Genomic DNA, 17418 nt, shown 5'->3' with positions numbered 1-17418 from the left:
ACTGTCCTCTCACATCAAGGACGAACTGGCAGCCCGCGACCTTTCTTCTACCTTGGATGCCCTCATCCTGTTAGCCACCCGGGTTGATATGAGAATCCGGGAGCGCTCTCAAGAGGTTCGTCAGGAGAGCCGGGCCCACAGACCAGCACCCCCTGCCCAGAGACCACAATTGTCCACCCCTAGTGCGCTACCTGAGGAACCCATGCAGGTAGACAAAGTCCGGTTATCTGAACAGGAGAAGCAGCGCAGACGCTCCTCTGGACTTTGCATGTATTGCGGCCTCAAGGGTCATTTTGTGCGTCAATGCCCACAGAAACCGGGAAACTCCAGTACCTAGGGTTGGTTGGAGAGGCAACTCTAGGTGGAACGTCTCCAAACGTTAAAACCTCTTCCAAATTATCGATACCTGTGGCCATCGTCACCGGACAGGCATCACATCCTTCCTCCGCCTATCTTGACTCTGGAGCGGCTGCTAATTTTATCCACCAAGATCTAATGGATCGGTTTCAACTACCCACAGTCCGTCTGGAGAGACCCCTAGCAGTTGCCTCTGTGAATGGTCTACCGCTGCCTGATCCAATCATGCTCATCACTGAGCCGGTGACATTACGGGTCGGAGCTCTTCACTCAGAACAGATCTCCTTCCTGGTACTACCCAAGGCTATCAATCCTATCCTGCTGGGTCTGCCATGGCTCCGTCTACACGCCCCGACACTCGACTGGAGTTCTGGAGAAGTTCTTCAATGGGGTTCCAGATGCCATAGCCATTGCCTGTCACAAGTCCGTCCTGTTGTGCCCCCTCTGCCGCAGTCACTCTCCGATCTACCTTCTCAGTATGCCAGTTTTGCGGATGTCTTCTGCAAACGAGAGGCTGAGACGTTGCCTCCACATCGGAATTATGACTGTCCTATTGAACCGGTTCCCAATGCTTCTCTTCCCCGTGGACGAGTATATCCTCTCTCCTTGCCAGAGACTTTATCGATGTCAGCCTATATCAAGGAGAACTTGGAGAGGGGTTTTATTCGAAAATCTTCCTCCCCGGCCGGGGCAGGATTCTTCTTCGTTAAAAAGAAAGACGGATCTCTCCGACCCTGCATTGATTACCGTGGTCTCAATCAGATCACGGTCAAGAACAAGTACCCGTTGCCACTCATTTCCGAGCTGTTTGATCGCATACGAGGAGCCAAAATTTTTTCCAAGCTAGATCTGCGAGGGGCCTATAATCTAATCCGGATTCACCGGGGTGACGAATGGAAGACGGCATTTAACACCCGCGATGGGCACTACGAATACCGAGTGATGCCCTTCGGACTGTGTAACGCTCCCGCAGTATTTCAGGAGTTCGTTAATGACATCTTCCGAGATCTCCTCTATACATGTGTTGTAGTTTATCTCGATGATATTCTAATCTTCTCCCCAGATCTGATGACCCATCGGAGGCACGTCCGTCAAGTTCTTCTGCGACTAAGAGAGAATCGCTTGTATGCCAAGTTAGAGAAATGCACCTTTGAAAAGAGGTCTCTGCCCTTCCTGGGCTATGTCATCTCGGATCAAGGCCTTAAGATGGACCCTGAGAAGTTAAAGTCTGTCCTGTAATGGCCACGTCCTCAAGGCCAAAGGGCCATACAGCGGTTCCTTGGTTTCGCCAATTTCTACCGGCAGTTTATTCCGAACTTTTCTTCTCTGACGGCCCCCATCTCTACCCTTACCAAGAAGGGTGTGAACGCCAAGGTGTGGACTCCGGAGGCAGAGTCCGCATTCATTAGCCTCAAGAAAGCCTTCACTTCAGCTTCGATCCTCCATCACCCTGACATATCTCGGCAGTTCTCACTGGAGGTGGATGCTTCCTCTGTTGGTGCAGGCGCACTTCTGTTCCAGAGGAGCTCCAAAGGAAAGGCAGTAGTGTGTGGCTACTACTCAAGACTGTTCCTCTGCTGAGCGCAATTATTCCATTGGAGATCGGGAGCTACTGGCTATCAAATTGGCCCTGGAGGAGTGGAGACATCTTCTGGAGGGCGCTGCTCACCCCATCCTGATCTTCACCGACCACAAGAATCTCACTTACCTTCAGTCCGCTCAAAGACTGAATCCTCGTCAAGCCAGGTGGTCACTGTTCTTCACCCGTTTCCAATTTCTGCTCCACTACCGTCCCGCGGACAAGAACGTGAGAGCCGATGCCCTGTCCAGATCATTCGAAACGGAAGACACGGTGGAGTCCCTTCAGACGATCATAGACCCATCCTGCGTTGTCACCGCCAATCCTCTGCAGCTTAGAAATATCCCTCCAGGGAGAACTTTTGTTCGGTTGGCAGACAGAAAAAGAATTCTCCGCTGGGGACACAGTTCTAAACTAGCTGGGCACGCCGGTGTCCGTAAGACCCAAGACCTGATCGCTCGTCACTTCTGGTGGCCCACGCTACCTAAGGATGTTCTGGACTTTGTCTCTGCTTGCACGGTGTGTGCCTCTAACAAGGTGGCTCACAGCAAGCCTGCCGGCCTGCTTCAACCCCTGCCTGTACCCAGTGCCCCCTGGCAGCACATCGCTATGGACTTCGTCACGGACCTTCCTCTCTCAGCAGGATGCAACACCATCTGGGTGGTGGTGGACCGGTTCTCTAAGATGGCACATTTTATCCCGCTGACCGGCCTACCCTCTGCTCCTCGACTGGCAAGCTTCTTCATTCAGCACATCTTCCGCTTGCATGGCTTGCCTCTTCACATTGTGTCCGAAGTTCTGGAGAGCCCTCTGTAAACTCCTGGATGTGAGTTTGGACTTTTCCTCTGCCTATCACCCCCAGTCCAATGGGCAAGTTGAGAGGATCAACCAGATCATGGAAAATTATCTCCGCCACTTCATCTCTTCACAGAACGATAACTGGGTACAGCTTCTACCATCGGCGGAGTTTTCTTATAATAACCACACAAGTGAGTCCACCACCTCCACTCCGTTTCACATCGTGTACAGTCAACATCCCAGAGTTCCTCTTCCAGTGTCGACTTCATCTCAGGTACCCGCTGCTGACTCTGCATATGGGGAGGAAGGACTTTCTATCTGGTGGACTGGAGAGGGTTTGGTCCTGAGGAGAGGTCCTGGGAGCCAGAAGAGAACCTCAGCGCCCCTACTCTTATTAAAAAGTTCCTCTCTCACTCTGGTCCCAAGAAGAGGGGGCGTAAGAGGGGGGATACTGTAGCGCCCATGGCCGCGGGCCGTCGGGTTCACTCACCTCCCGACGCCCGCAGCCATGGATCTGTGAGCGATGACCTCTGTCTCCCTCCTAGGAGATGCCAGCGCTCACTTCCGCTCTGACCGGCCGGGTCCCGTAGGGTGCACGCGCACGCTCGCGCCCGCTCTTAAAGGGCCAGCGCGCGCACATGAAAACAATGTTCATTAACCCACGTGATTTCCTGCCCTATAAGAATGCCCCAGCCCTTCTGATCCTTGCCTGAGCGTTGTTAGTCTTTCCCTGTCTGTCTCGCAAATGGTCCCTTAGTGTCTCCCGTTCCAGCTGTTACCCGTGCCCTGTTACCGTTCCTGTATTCCGCATTGTTCCTGTATTCCGCATTGTTCCTGTGCCTACCCGTGTTCAAGTGCCATCTGCCACGTCAAGTGCCATCTGCCACGTCAAGTGCCATCTGCCACGTCAAGTGCCATCTGCCACGTCAAGTGCCATCTGCTCATTGGATACTGCCCGCCACGTCTGGCGCCACTTTCCGCACCTGCCTCCATCCGTGCTGAAGCCACAGTCACCGTCCGGACTATTTCAGGTACCTAAGCATTACTGTCTGCTATCTTACTTTCACATAGACTGTGACCTGGTCAGCTGCCTCCCCGCTACGGCGGAGCGGCCTAGTGGGTCCACAAACCCATTGTCCGTGACACTTAATATGTTGACATGTAGTTGTGAACCCTGCTACATTACTTTCGCAGAGTCCAAAAAGGGGGAATGGTGAAGGGACTGATCAGGTACAATTTTGGTTTGTTTTGAATTAATGAATTTGGTTCCAGGAGATCTACAAAATGTGTAGATACTTCCAGAACATGAAATATGGCACTGGGTATACAGTGCTGTAGTCTCCACCCAATATGAGGTATTGTGTAAGAGACCATCCCCCTCCAGCAAATTTACACAAGAGGCCGAGGTCACTCACAGATGAGTCTTTACAGATTTAGTAGGGAAGGAGGTTAAAATTATCTGAACATTGTTAATTTTATGCCAGAATTAATAAAAAAAAAAATTTATTGTGGTATTAATCAGGTATCTATAGGACCTGATGGGGGTGGGATTCTCAAATGTTCTAGGTTATCAGATGAGTGTGGAGAAGTGTATAACATTTGTTTTTATTCTAAAGAATGAAGACGCCAACTCTTTGAAATGTTCTAGCTATATGTGACATGGGTTTTTAATGTAAATTTGTAATGTAGAAATACTTCATCATATACAGTATGTACAAGACAGGATACGAGGCACAAGGTAAATCATCCAGAAACCACTCTCACCTTCTCATTCATCTCAAGGAGCGGAGCTGGAGGTGCTCGCTGAGGCTGTAACCTGGCAGAAGGTAAGACGGCCGACATTTACACTGACTCTAGGTACGCCTTTGGTATCGCCCACAATTATGGGCCCATTGGTATGGGTATGGGCCCATTGGTAGTAGGAACTTTATTGGATCATCGGGTAAGCCAATTGAGAGAGCAAGAGAAGAAATAGCCGGCAAATAGAGTGCAGTCAGGTGTCAGTAAATTGGCTTGTCCCTTGAAACAATAATGCCACCACTAGGTTTGTAGCAGCTGTATGATGTGCACACGGCATGACATAGGTAAAACAGCAAAGGTACCTGTGAAAAGTGCAGCCCGGCCAGATTACCCGTCCCAGCGACTGCAGAACGCACAACTACCTGAGGTAGAAGTGTATGAAAAGGTGCTCGTATGTGTAGACCTGTTCTCAGGGGGGCCTGAAGCCCGGCCGGTATCTTACCCACTGCGGACGTTGTGTGTAGTGACAGGCGAAAAGTGTTATCCCAAGTATTGAACTGGTGTTTGTACAATGATAAGATGTCAGCAGTTCTCTAGATGTTATTCCAAAGTTAGTTTGTTTAATAACGATATTCAAAAAGTGTTGTGGGAATATTAAATACTGAGGTTAAGTTTTATGTAAAGTTCTAGATCAGCCTTAGCATTGGGCTATTGGAGGCATGAGTCAGTATTATGTTTGTGTAAATGATAACTTCTCAGTGCAAGTAGATTCCCATTTGAAAATATTTTTATTGTGAAAGGAAAATTTTAGAGCAGAGAATTTTGTGCAGTGTATATGTGTATGTGTAGATATATATAAAGAGAAGAAGAATCAGTTTGTATATATCAGGTTTAGTTACTGCCCAGTGTGAACGTTTAACATAAATCTGTCATTGTTAATGTTTTTCTTCAAATTAATTATCTGATTAAGATCAATTACTGATTATGCGATGAAAAGATTGTTCTCCACAGGAAGTGTCCAACTGGGAGCGGAAGGCGTGAGAACCAGATTCTGACAGAATGTGGATGGATAAAGGAAGGTAAACCGGTAGCATCCAAGGCACTCTTGATGGCACTTGCATTGATGGTGTATGACCTCACATACACCTCAAGACTGCAAGAATCGATGTGGTAAGATCTAATTGGTATGTCCCAGGTTTTACAGCTGATGCTGCTAAATTCTGTTAGAGCTGTTTGATTTGCCTACAGAACAGTCCTGGCAGACCGGTGCCATCCTTCTCATACCCCCCTCCCACGAAGAGAACAGACCTTGAGAGGCCTTCCTAGGTAAAACAAACCAGAGTAGGGGGAGAAAAAATGGTTTGAGACACTTGTCAGATAAACATGTGGAATCTGTGTATATTTCTGTGAATAGGAGCTGTTCCAGGTAATCAGCTGAGAATAAGATATAAATCCTGCTGGAAAGTGTAACACCAAGTTCAAATACAATGTACCCAGTAATTACACGTCTTCTAGGTGCCCTGTCCAGTGGAACAGAGAAGTTTTTCTTATATAAAGGTGTTTGTTTGATGTAGTTTAAGGGCCTGTCATTATTATTGTATGTACTTAGAACAACTTTTATAGTGTATGCGGATGATGTTATCACCAGATTAGTATTTATTTTAACAATTGACAAGGGTTTGGTCCCCGGCAAGTGCCAGTAAACACGAACTAGAAGACTTTTAATATAATTAACTCTATCACTGAGATGTGGCAAGCGCAGCCTGAGCCAGTACAACGCGTTTGTCATGAACTGACGGCAACGTCACAATTCTAAGCAGCCTTGCAGACAAGTAAATTGCCAGAGGAGGAAGAGGACAGATGCGGAGGGTTTGTGGTAGTCACAATAAAACTCCACTACTCCGTCTACGTGGGATCTCACCCCAGGCTGACAGCTTGAGGTGCTATGTACAGCCCGGTGACGTATACTAAAAGAGACGGTGTCTGACAGATGATAAGGACCAAACCAAGTCCTGATGACATCAGCAAAGATCAAAGTAAAGACCAAAGACCTGAGTGAATCCGTCAGCAGTATCAAGTGTTTTAATAAGTAAGTGACCAGGTGGAGGATAATAATAAATCCCCCATTGGACACCACTGTGCAGTCTGACTCCACAATTGTGTGGGTTACTATGAGGGCGACAGTCAGTAAAGAGAAGAAGACAGGAGAAGAAGATGAAGATGTTGTATAGGACTTGCAATGAACTGATGGGAACTAAAACCTGAGGGTGATAGCATAAGATTGGTGATAGCATTATATTATCAATTGAGGCCCTATTGTTTATATTGTCTGAAGTTTATAATTATAATGTGTGTAAATATGCCACGGTGGTGCAAATTACAATCTGAGGAGTTTTATGTGGAGTCACTGGTTGTTGTCATTCATATGTAAAAAGTACATGGCAGCAATGAGAGCCCGGAGGTTATGTTACTCGGGTGTCTTTAGGTTTGGGGAAGATGCTGCCCATGACCTGTTATATCTGCAGGGGTAAAAGTCCCATTAGAACAGTAAGTAACAGTGCGACAATTATGACCAATACAAGTGCAGTGGAGGAGAAGTTTGGATTATTGCCAATATTAGTAGGTTTAACAGTAAAGAGGGCGAGGGGCTTAGAAGCCAGATTCGAGGGTCCATACCAGGTCCTTCTGATCTCGCCCACTGCAGTCAAGCCGGCAGGAAGGCCGACATGGATCCACGCCTCGCACTGCAAGAGGGTCTCTTCCAAAGAATGACTATCACCATATACATCCTTATCCTTTTTCGTGTTATTCGAGTGCTGAGGGGGGACATGTAGCAATCACCCAGGCTGAAGAGGTGACCATTTTGTTGGTATAATTCTTCTAATACACATGTAACTACATACCAGTTTTAATTTGAGTCTCTTATCCCAATTATTACCGATAATAAAATGTAGACTGGATTAATTATATATATTACAACCAGCAGCGGTTTGTAAATTATACAAAGACAACCATCCTGTATCCTGAGGAGAATAGGGAAAGTTAGGACCACTCCGAAACCTTGGAAGTCCAGGTACAAAGGGGGGTTACTCATAAGGAGTAGCTCGTCTCAAGCTGGTGAAGAAATCCAAAACCCCTACCCGCCTGGTTCGAGTGGTCAGTAGTAGGTTGCTAGGTAAGACTCAGGGATAGAGTAATAATATTTTTATGGAGGACTGTCAGGGATCATTACCATGTATATCGTTTGCAAAAATATTATCCTTACATATATATATATATATATCAGTATATTCCACAAAGAACTCAAATGCAACAAAATGGAGTCTGTATCAGGAACACGCCTATGGAGACACTGCCCCTGGAATGCAAGAGGAGTGTACAGATGAACTTACAGCTGAATAGAACCAATGGGGCTTAAGCACGCCCCACCTTCCTACAGAGAAGATTTTTTGTAACTCTTTGTTCAATAAAAAGTTAGTTGTCCTTCCTGCTTCACTGAGGGAGGATGTGTACCAACTTGTCTACCTGGTATATTTCTTCTATGCATGCACTCATTTTCCAACTTACTGAGGTGGTTATTCGGTGTGAAATAACAGGGAAAAGGAAGTTTACCCTGACAATACCTATTATTGTATTGTCTGGCAGTCTGTGTCCTCCTAACTTATGGGAAGTACTATAGTGGCCGTTCTTTGCGTCTGTTGGCATCCTTCGAGGAGTTACTATGGTGATACGCTTCTCATTAATTAATGCAAGGGGGCTGAATAGTCCCTTTAAAAGAAGTATGATGTGGTGCGAGGCTAAGAGTTTAAAATGTGATATTTTACTGGTACAGGAAACAAATTTTCATGCTGATAAGTCTCCCACACTTATTAATAAGTTTTTCCCACATATTTTTACCTCCTCCTATCCAGCTAAGCGCAAAGGGGTTATGATAGCTGTTAAAAATACGGTAGTCTTCAACTTTAAATCAATTATTCAAGATCCACAAGGGAGATTTTTGGGATTGGTGTGCGAAATTAATAATATTTTATACACTATATTCAATGTGTATTTCCCAAATAAACGTCAATATCACTATCTTAACTCCTTGCTCCCAAAAATCAAGAATGTAACGCAGGATCTTCTGGTTATCGGGGGAGATTTCAATATGATCATCGACCCGTCTATAGACACTACGGCTAGATCTCGGTTTTCATCCCCCTTCGCTGCGACTCTGGGGGAGGAGGGTTTGTATGACGTGTGGAGATGCCAACGCGGGGGTGAAAGGGATTATACCTTTTTCTCTCCCCCACATGTTTCATATTCTAGAATTAATTTATTCTTAGTAAACAATAAGGGACTTTTGCAATCTCAGTCTACTGATATTGGACAGATTACCTGGTCAGACCATGCCCCTATTTCTCTTTCTTTAGCGGAAAAAGTCTCCTCTCCTGTTATTTCCCAATGGCGGTTAAATGATTATATTCTTCACCATTCTGATCACAAAAAGAAATTGACAGATGAACTGATACATTATTTTTCTACTAATATAGGCTCAGTCTCCTGCCCACATGTATTATGGAACGCTCACAAGGCATATATGAGAGGGATGTTGATAAAAGCTTGCTCACAGGCCAAAAAAAAAAGAGAAAAGGAGGTATCCGATTTAACTAAGAATATTTTGAGCTTGGAATTGAAAAATAAAATATCCCCCACAATAAGCTATGCGGCAGAATTGCGTTCCTTACGTTTAAATTTACAAACCTTACTTGCTTCCCAGCATGATTTGTATCTCAAACGCATGCAAATGCATACTTACATGCATAATAATAAAGCGGGGGCATTTTTAGCCTAGAAATTAAAACAAGCAGCGCCGCACTCTCGCATTGCTTATCTCATAGATGAAAAGGGGCATCAAATCCTGTATCCTAGATTAATTGCTATGAAATTTCAAGCGTATTATAGTACTTTATATAGCCTCCATGAAGATAATGATACCTACCAACCTACAGAGTCTGATATTACTAATTTTTTCAATTCTGTTTCACTGCCACAGGTCCCACAGTCTCCCCTATCAGATCTTTCAGCACCATTTACTGAGGCGGAAATAATTGAAGCTATATCTTCCCTTAAATTATTCAAGGCGCCTGGCCCTGATGGGTTCACAAATAATTATTATAAAGTGTATGTCACAATTCTAGCTCCTCATCTCTTGCAAGACTTTAATAAGGCTGCAACAGATGGTAACTTCCCGGAGGAAATGCTATCTGCCACTATAGTTACCATTCCAAAGCCCGGAAAAGACCCTATATCTCCAGCTAATTTCCGCCCGATTTCTCTTTTGAATTCAGAAATTAAAATTTATGCAAAAATCCTTACAAACAGACTTTTCAAAATTGTCCCCGAACTAGTTAAATCAGACCAAGTGGGATTTGTCGCAGGACGACAGACCCAAGATGGAACCCGTAGGTTTATAAACTTAGTGCCATGTGCAGAATTATCTCAAAGGCCTTCTCTGCTTTTAGCTTTGGATGCTGAGAAGGCCTTTGATCAAATTGCATTGGAATTATTTATCTCACCTTTTGGAGCAATTTGGCATTAGAGGCTTTATAAAATCTTCTATATAGTAGAGAAGGGAGGAAACCTCCAGCTCACCGGTTTGCGTCTCCATCTTCTATACTTGCATTGTATTCATCTCCTTCAGCTAGAGTTCTTTCCTCAGGGTTCTTGTTCGATTAATTTAAGATATATTTGCCTTAGCCATGGAACCATTGGCAGAGTTGATACGTAATGATACAAATATTAAGGGTATTAGAGTTGGCCCTAGAGTCCACAAAATTGGTCTCTATTTGAGTTCGGTAGAGTATCATACTTTAAAGTTAACCCGGCTAAGTCTCAAATATTGAGTATAGGTATAGATCCCATCATTAAAGCTGCTTTAAAAAGTCTCTGTCACCACATTATAAGTGCCCTATCTCCTACATAAGGAGATGGGCGCTGTAATGTAGGTGACAGTAATGCTTTTTATTTAAATAAACGATCTTTTTTCACAACGATAGGAGTGATTTTGGTTTATGCTAATGAGCTTTCTTAATGCCCAAGTGGGCGTATTTTTACTTTCGACCAAGTAGGCGTTGTACAGAGGAGTGCATGACGCTGACCAATCGGCATCATGCACTCCTCTCCATTCATTTACACTGCACTAGCGATATAGTTATATTGTTATGTGCAGCTACATACACAAACCCTAACATTACTACAGTGTCCTGATAATGAATACACATGACCATCCAGCCTGGACGTCATGTGTACTCAGAATCCTGACACTTCTGACTCTTTTTTGTGAGATTCCGGCAAGTGAAACCAAATCTCGTTTAGCTCCGTAATCTCGCGAGATTTGGTTTCACTTGCCGGAATCTGTAGTAATGTTAGGGTTTGTGTATGTAGCTGCACATAGTTCTCTCCTCAGGCCCGTATCCTCTCCAATGGACCAGGTACTGGAGGGAACCTTGGACCATCTTGCTGTCCACAATCTTGGCCACCTCGAATTCTACCCCCTCAGGGGTGAGAACGGGGACAGGAGGTTTCCTCGAGGGAGCCAAGGACGGGGAGAAGCGTTTAAGGAGGGAGGCATGCAACACGTCGTGTACTCGAAAAGATGGGGGCAACTCCAGTCGGAAGGAGACAGGATTGAGGACTTCAATGACCTTGTACGGCCCTATAAACCGGGGAGCAAACTTCTTGGACGGGACTTTAAGGCGCAAGTTTTTAGACGATAGCCACACCAGATCCCCGACCATAAACAAGGGGTTAGCAGAACGTCTTCTATCTGCCTGAGTTTTTTGTATGCTCTGGGACGCCTCTAGGTTCTTCTGAACCTGGGCCCAAACTGTGCACAGTTCCCGATGAACGACCTCTACCTCGGGATTGTTGGAACTGCCAGGTGAAACGGAGGAGAACCGTGGATTAAACCCAAAATTACAGAAAAAGGGGGAGACCCCTGACGAGTTACTGACCCGGTTATTAAGGGAAAATTCGGCGAGGGAAATGAATGAGACCCAATCATATTGACAGTCAGAGATAAAACACCTTAAATATTGTTCTAGAGACTGATTAGTCCTCTCAGTTTGGCCATTAGTTTCAGGATGGAAGGCAGAGGAGAAGGACAGATCAATCTCCAACTTTTTACAGAAGGCTCTCCAAAACAAAGAAACAAATTGTACCCCTCTGCCAGATACAATATTGACAGGGACCCCATGGAGACGCAGGATGTGTTTGACAAACAAGGTAGCTAACATCTTAGCATTGGGTAGTTTTTTGAGGGGCACAAAGTGGCACATCTTACTGAAGCGGTCTACTACAACCCACACCACCGACTTGCCTTGAGAAGTAGGCACAGGGACGGAGATGGGTGAGGGACCTGGTACCCTGGGACAAGACAGCCCCCACTCCCACCTCGGACGCGTCAACCTCCACGATAAATGGCTCCATTTGGTTGGGCTGAACCAACACCGGGGCCGAGATAAAGCACTTCTTAAGGACCTCAAAAGCCTGGACAGCCTAAGGAGGCCAGCGGAGGAGATCAGCACCCTTGCGAGTGAGGTCCGTAAGAGGCTTAGCGATGACCGAGAAGTTAGCAATAAATCTCCTGTAATAATTAGCGAACCCCAAGAAGCACTGTAACGCCTTCAGGGAGGCAGGTTGGACCCATTCCGCCACAGCCTGGACCTTGGCGGGGTCCATGCGGAATTCATGAGGAGTGAGGATTTGACCCAAAAACGGTATCTCCTGCACCCCAAACACACATTTTTCGGTCTTCGCAAACAGTTTGTTTTCCCGAAGGACCTGGAGCACCTTCCTGACATGCTCAATGTGGGAGGACCAGTCCTTGGAAAACACAAGTATATCATCAAGGTACACTACAAGAAATACCCCCAGGTAATCTTTTAAAATCTCATTTATGAAATTCTGGAAGACCGCGGGAGCATTACACAACCCAAAGGGCATGACGAGGTATTCGAAATGACCTTCGGGCATGTTAAACGCAGTCTTCCACTCATCCCCCTCTTTGATGCGGATAAGGTTATACGCCCCCCGTAGATCAAACTTAGAGAACCATTGGGCCCCCTGAACCTGATTAAAGAGATCAGGAATCAAAGGAAGGGGATACTGGTTCCTTACAGTGACCTTATTCAAGTTACGGTAGTCAATGCATGGCCTAAGACCACCATCCTTCTTCCCTACGAAAAGAAGCCAGCACCTACCGGAGAAGTAGAGGGGCGAATGTAACCCTTGGACAGGCATTCCTGGATATACTCTCTCATGGCTTCACGTTCGGGACAAGAGAGATTAAATATCCTACCCTTAGGGAGCTTAGCTCCTGGTACCAAATCGATAGCACAATCGTATTTTCTATGAGGAGGTAACACTTCGGAGGCCTCCTTAGAGAAGACATCAGCGAAGTCCTGAACAAACTCAGGTAGCGTGTTCACCTCCTCAGGGGGAGAAATAGAATTAACAGAAAAACATGACGTCAAGCATTCATTACCCCATTTGGTAAGATCCCCAGTATTCCAGTCAAACGTGGGATTATGCAACTGCAAACAGGGAAGGCCTAAAACCAAATCTGACGATAATCCCTGCATCAACAGTACAGAGCTCTGCTCCAAATGTATGGAGCCAACAAGGAGTTCAAAAACAGGGCTATGCTGTTTAAAATAACCATTAGCAAGAGGAGTGGAGTCGATACCCACTGCCGGGACAGGTTTAGGCAAATCAATCAAAGGCATAGCTAGAGACATAGCAAATTCCACAGACATGATATTAGCAGATGACCCTGAATCCACGAAGGCACTGCCGGTAGCAGACCTACCACCAAAAGAGACCTGAAAGGGAAGCAAGATTTTATTACGTTTCATATTTACGGGAAATACCTGTGCGCCCAAATGACCTCCCCGATAATCACTTAGGCGCGGAAGTTTTCCGACTGCTTATTCTTACGCCTAGGACAGGTGTTCATTTGATGCTTGTCATCCCCACAATAGAAGCAGAGACCATTCTTCCTGCGGAACTCTCCACGTTGTTGGGGGGACACGGAGGCCCCGAGTTGCATAGGTACCTCCGAGTCTTCCGTGGAAGAACGAAGCAACGGAACCTCGGGAGGCATCATGGGGGAGTCAGAGGAGAAAACACATAAACGTTCAAGTTGTCGTTCCCTGAGACGTCGGTCAAGTCGTACCGCTAAAGCCATAACCTGGTCTAGGGAGTCAGAAGATGGATAGCTAACTAGCAGGTCTTTCAGGGCGTTCGACAGACCAAACCTAAACTGGCACCTTAAGGCAGGGTCATTCCACCGAGAGGCTACACACCTCTTCCTAAAGTCAGAGCAATACTCCTCAACAGGTCTCTTACCCTGACGTAAGGTCACCAGCTGACTCTCGGCAAAGGCAGTCCAGTCAGTCTCGTCATAAATGAGTCCGAGAGCAGAAAAGAAAAGATCAACGGAGGAAAGTTCAGGGGTGTCAGGAGCCAAGGAGAAGGCCCATTCTTGGGGCCCTTCCTGGAGCCGGGACATAATTATACCCACCCGCTGGCTCTCAGAACCTGAGGAGTGGGGCTTTAAACGAAAATAGAGCCTACAACTCTCCCGAAAGGAGAGAAAAGTCTTCCGGTCCCCTGACAACCGGTCAGGCAACTTGAGGTGGGGTTCAAGAGGTGAGGTGAGGGGCACTACCATGGTAGCATCAGGCTGGTTGACCCTCTGAGCCAGGGCCTGGACCTGTAGGGAGAGACCCTGCATTTGCTGAACTAGGGTCTCAAGGGGGTCCATAGTGGTGTGAGGGACCAGGGTAGAGTAGGTATATGGGCTTGTGATTAAGTAATGACAGGGATAGGGAGACAGACAAGTGAGCCCTAATCTACCCGCCACTCTGTCCCTGCCTACTTGCAACGACCCGCCCTAGGCAATGGGGTACAACTGGGCGATGGTCCCTACACTCAGTAAGTGCACAACAGACAAGGAAACACAGAACAAAGGGAAACGGGGCAATTGCCCACGGCAACACCGTGAGCAACAAGAGTAGTAAACGAGCCGAGTCAAACTAGGAGAGTACGAGGTGCCAAACGCAGAGCAGGAGAGTAGTGAACGAGCCGAGTCAAACCAGGAGTGTACGAGGTACCAAACGCAGAGCAGAAGAGTAGTCAGTAAGCCAGGGTCAATACGAAGCAGGGACAAGTAATTCAAAAAGCTGCAGCAGGGCCAGGAAACCAACAGAGAAGAATAACAAGCAAGGAGGAACAGGTAAGGCAGGTATAAATAGACGGAGGGCGGGAGCTAGCTCCGTCTGGCCAGGCTGTGATAGGCTCTCCCACTCCTAAGCCTGCCATCCTTAGTGGTGGAAGATGGAGTCAGTCTCACAGACATAGAAGCAGGTGCAGACTGATTACCTATGGGCGTGGATACAGAAGCTGTGCCTGGCAGATCCTTAACAAAATGTCTATTTTTTCCTCTTTTTTTTCCTTTTTTTTTTTCTTAACTGTCTTTGTTGTTATTTTGAAAACTTTATAAAAACTAAATTAGGACTGACTCTCCTCACAGGCTGAACTTGTATAAAAATCGGCAACTGGTGGGGGAGGGTACAGAGACTGCAACAACAGCTCCTTCTGGACTGCACTTCACATTCTGAGAATCTCTGCTACAAGGTACAGATCATTCCCAACCTCCCTCCATCCTCTCTGAATACAACTAGTCAGTCCCCCTTTACTCTCCTAGTTATTCAGCTATCCAGTATACCGTCCTCAGACTCTTTCCTAACCCCCACTGAACCCCTTCTGCACTTCCCACATGATGTCGTTTTCTAGTGCTTAACCCCTTAACACACCTTGACGCAACTGTACGTCATGGTTTGCACTGCATTAAGGCACCATGAAGTACAGTTACGTCATGGTGCTTTTCTGTCACCATATCAAAACACATGGTGACAGAACAGTGACATCGGCTGTCACAGACTCATCGGGGGAACAATTGTGGCGCGGCGCCGCCAGCGATCGCTGTGATTGGTCAGTCAGTAGTGACTGACTAATCACAGTATTGTAGCATGGTTACCTGGCTAAAAGAACCGGGTAGCCATACTAGCCGATTGGCTGTTGGCAACAGGAGGCCTAACAATGGCCCCCTGTCTGCCAAGTACGGCGGCCTGTGAGGCCCAGAGGCGGGGCTTAAAAGGCTTCCGCCACTGATGAACGATGTCGGTGGGCTCAGAAGCTGAGCCTGTGCCATCAGCCTGAAGGATGTCAGCTGTATGTTACAGCTGACATCCTGCTGTAATGGCAGGGAATGGAGCTAGCACCGCTCCCTGCCATTAACACCTTAGATGCCGCGATCAAAAGCGATCGTGGCATCTTAGTGATTTCCAGGAGACCGGCATCACTGTGATGTGGCCAACAGTGGCTTCCTGGTCTGCCACGTACGGAAGCCTATTAGGCCCCACCCGGAGGCGGAGCTTAATAGGCTTGCTGTCAGTGAATAGTTGACTGCTCTAATGCACGTAATGCAATGCATTAGAGCAGTCAACTATTCACTGTTAAAGTTTACGTCCACTCATATGGCATTGCCATACCCGGGATAACTGGCTTAACAGGTCTTAGGAGCACAAACAGGGCACAACATATTGTGCACGACATTGGCATATCAGTCGAAAATTGCAGTTTTCACTTTGCACCATCTGCTGGGTTCTAATTTCTAATATATAATCACCTGTGTGGTCAAAATGCTCACTACACCCCTAAAATGCCCTAAGGGGTGAAGTTTCCAATATGGGGGTCACTACTTGGGGGTTTGTTTTACTATTTGACTTCCGAGCCCTGCAATTGTGGGCCAATGCTGTGAAAATCACCAAAATAGACCTCAAATGCGCATGGTGTTCTTCACTTCTGAGCCATGTCTTATCCAGACAAATGATAAATGCCTTGAGGGGTGCAGTTTCCAAAATGGGGTCACTTCCTTGGGCTTCCACTGTGCTCTGGTACCTCAGGGGTTTTGCATATGTGACATGGTGGCCAAAAACCAATACAGCAAAATCTGCATGCCAAATAGCGCTCCTAACAGTCTGAGCCCTGCCGTGTGTCCAAACTGAAGTTTATGACCACATGTGGGGTATTGCCGTAATCGGGAGAAATTGATTTACAAATGTTAGGGTGCTTTTTCTCCAGTATCCCTTGTGAAAATGAATATATATGTTTTCAAAAAAACATATATGTTAAAACTGGATATTTGAGAAAGCGCTACACAAATATCCAGTTTTAACATATATGTTTTTTTGAAAACATATATATTCTTTTTTACGGCTATTCACTCGCAGCGCAATACCATTGTTGCCAGTACCTGGATACTGAAAGCTGCAACCTTGTCACAACAGTGCTTACATCCCTAAGCTGTACCAGCCAGCACAAGCTATTACGGTGAGTGCAACAATTTACCCTTGCTATCTATTACCCTAACTATCAAGGTTTATCTTGCACCATGTGGCGCTGTGTACTTATTTATTTTCTCAGACATCATTGTGAAAATGAAGACATTCTACAATATACTGGAACAAAATGCCGATTTTCATTTTCACTGCCTAATTTCAATAAATTCTGCAAAAGACCTGTGGGGTCTAAATGCTCACTATACCCCTAGATAGATTCATTGAGGAGAGTAGTTTCCCAAATGGGGTCACTTTTTTGGGGGTTTCCACTGTTTTAGCCTCTCATGGGCTTTGCAAATGAAACATGGCACCTGAAAAACAATCAAGCAACATTTGAGCTCCGAAAGCCAAATGGCGCTCCTTCCCTTCTGAGCCATGCCGTGAGTCAAAACAGCAGTTTATCACCACATATGGGGTATTGCCGTACTCAGAAAAGTTTGCTTTACAAATGTTGGGCTTCTTTTTCTCCTTTATCTATTATGAAAATGGAAAAATCTG

The sequence above is a fragment of the Rhinoderma darwinii genome, chromosome 5, assembly GCF_050947455.1.
Source record: "Rhinoderma darwinii isolate aRhiDar2 chromosome 5, aRhiDar2.hap1, whole genome shotgun sequence".
Lineage (NCBI taxonomy): Eukaryota > Metazoa > Chordata > Amphibia > Anura > Rhinodermatidae > Rhinoderma > Rhinoderma darwinii.
Note: the sequence above shows the minus strand (reverse complement) of the source record.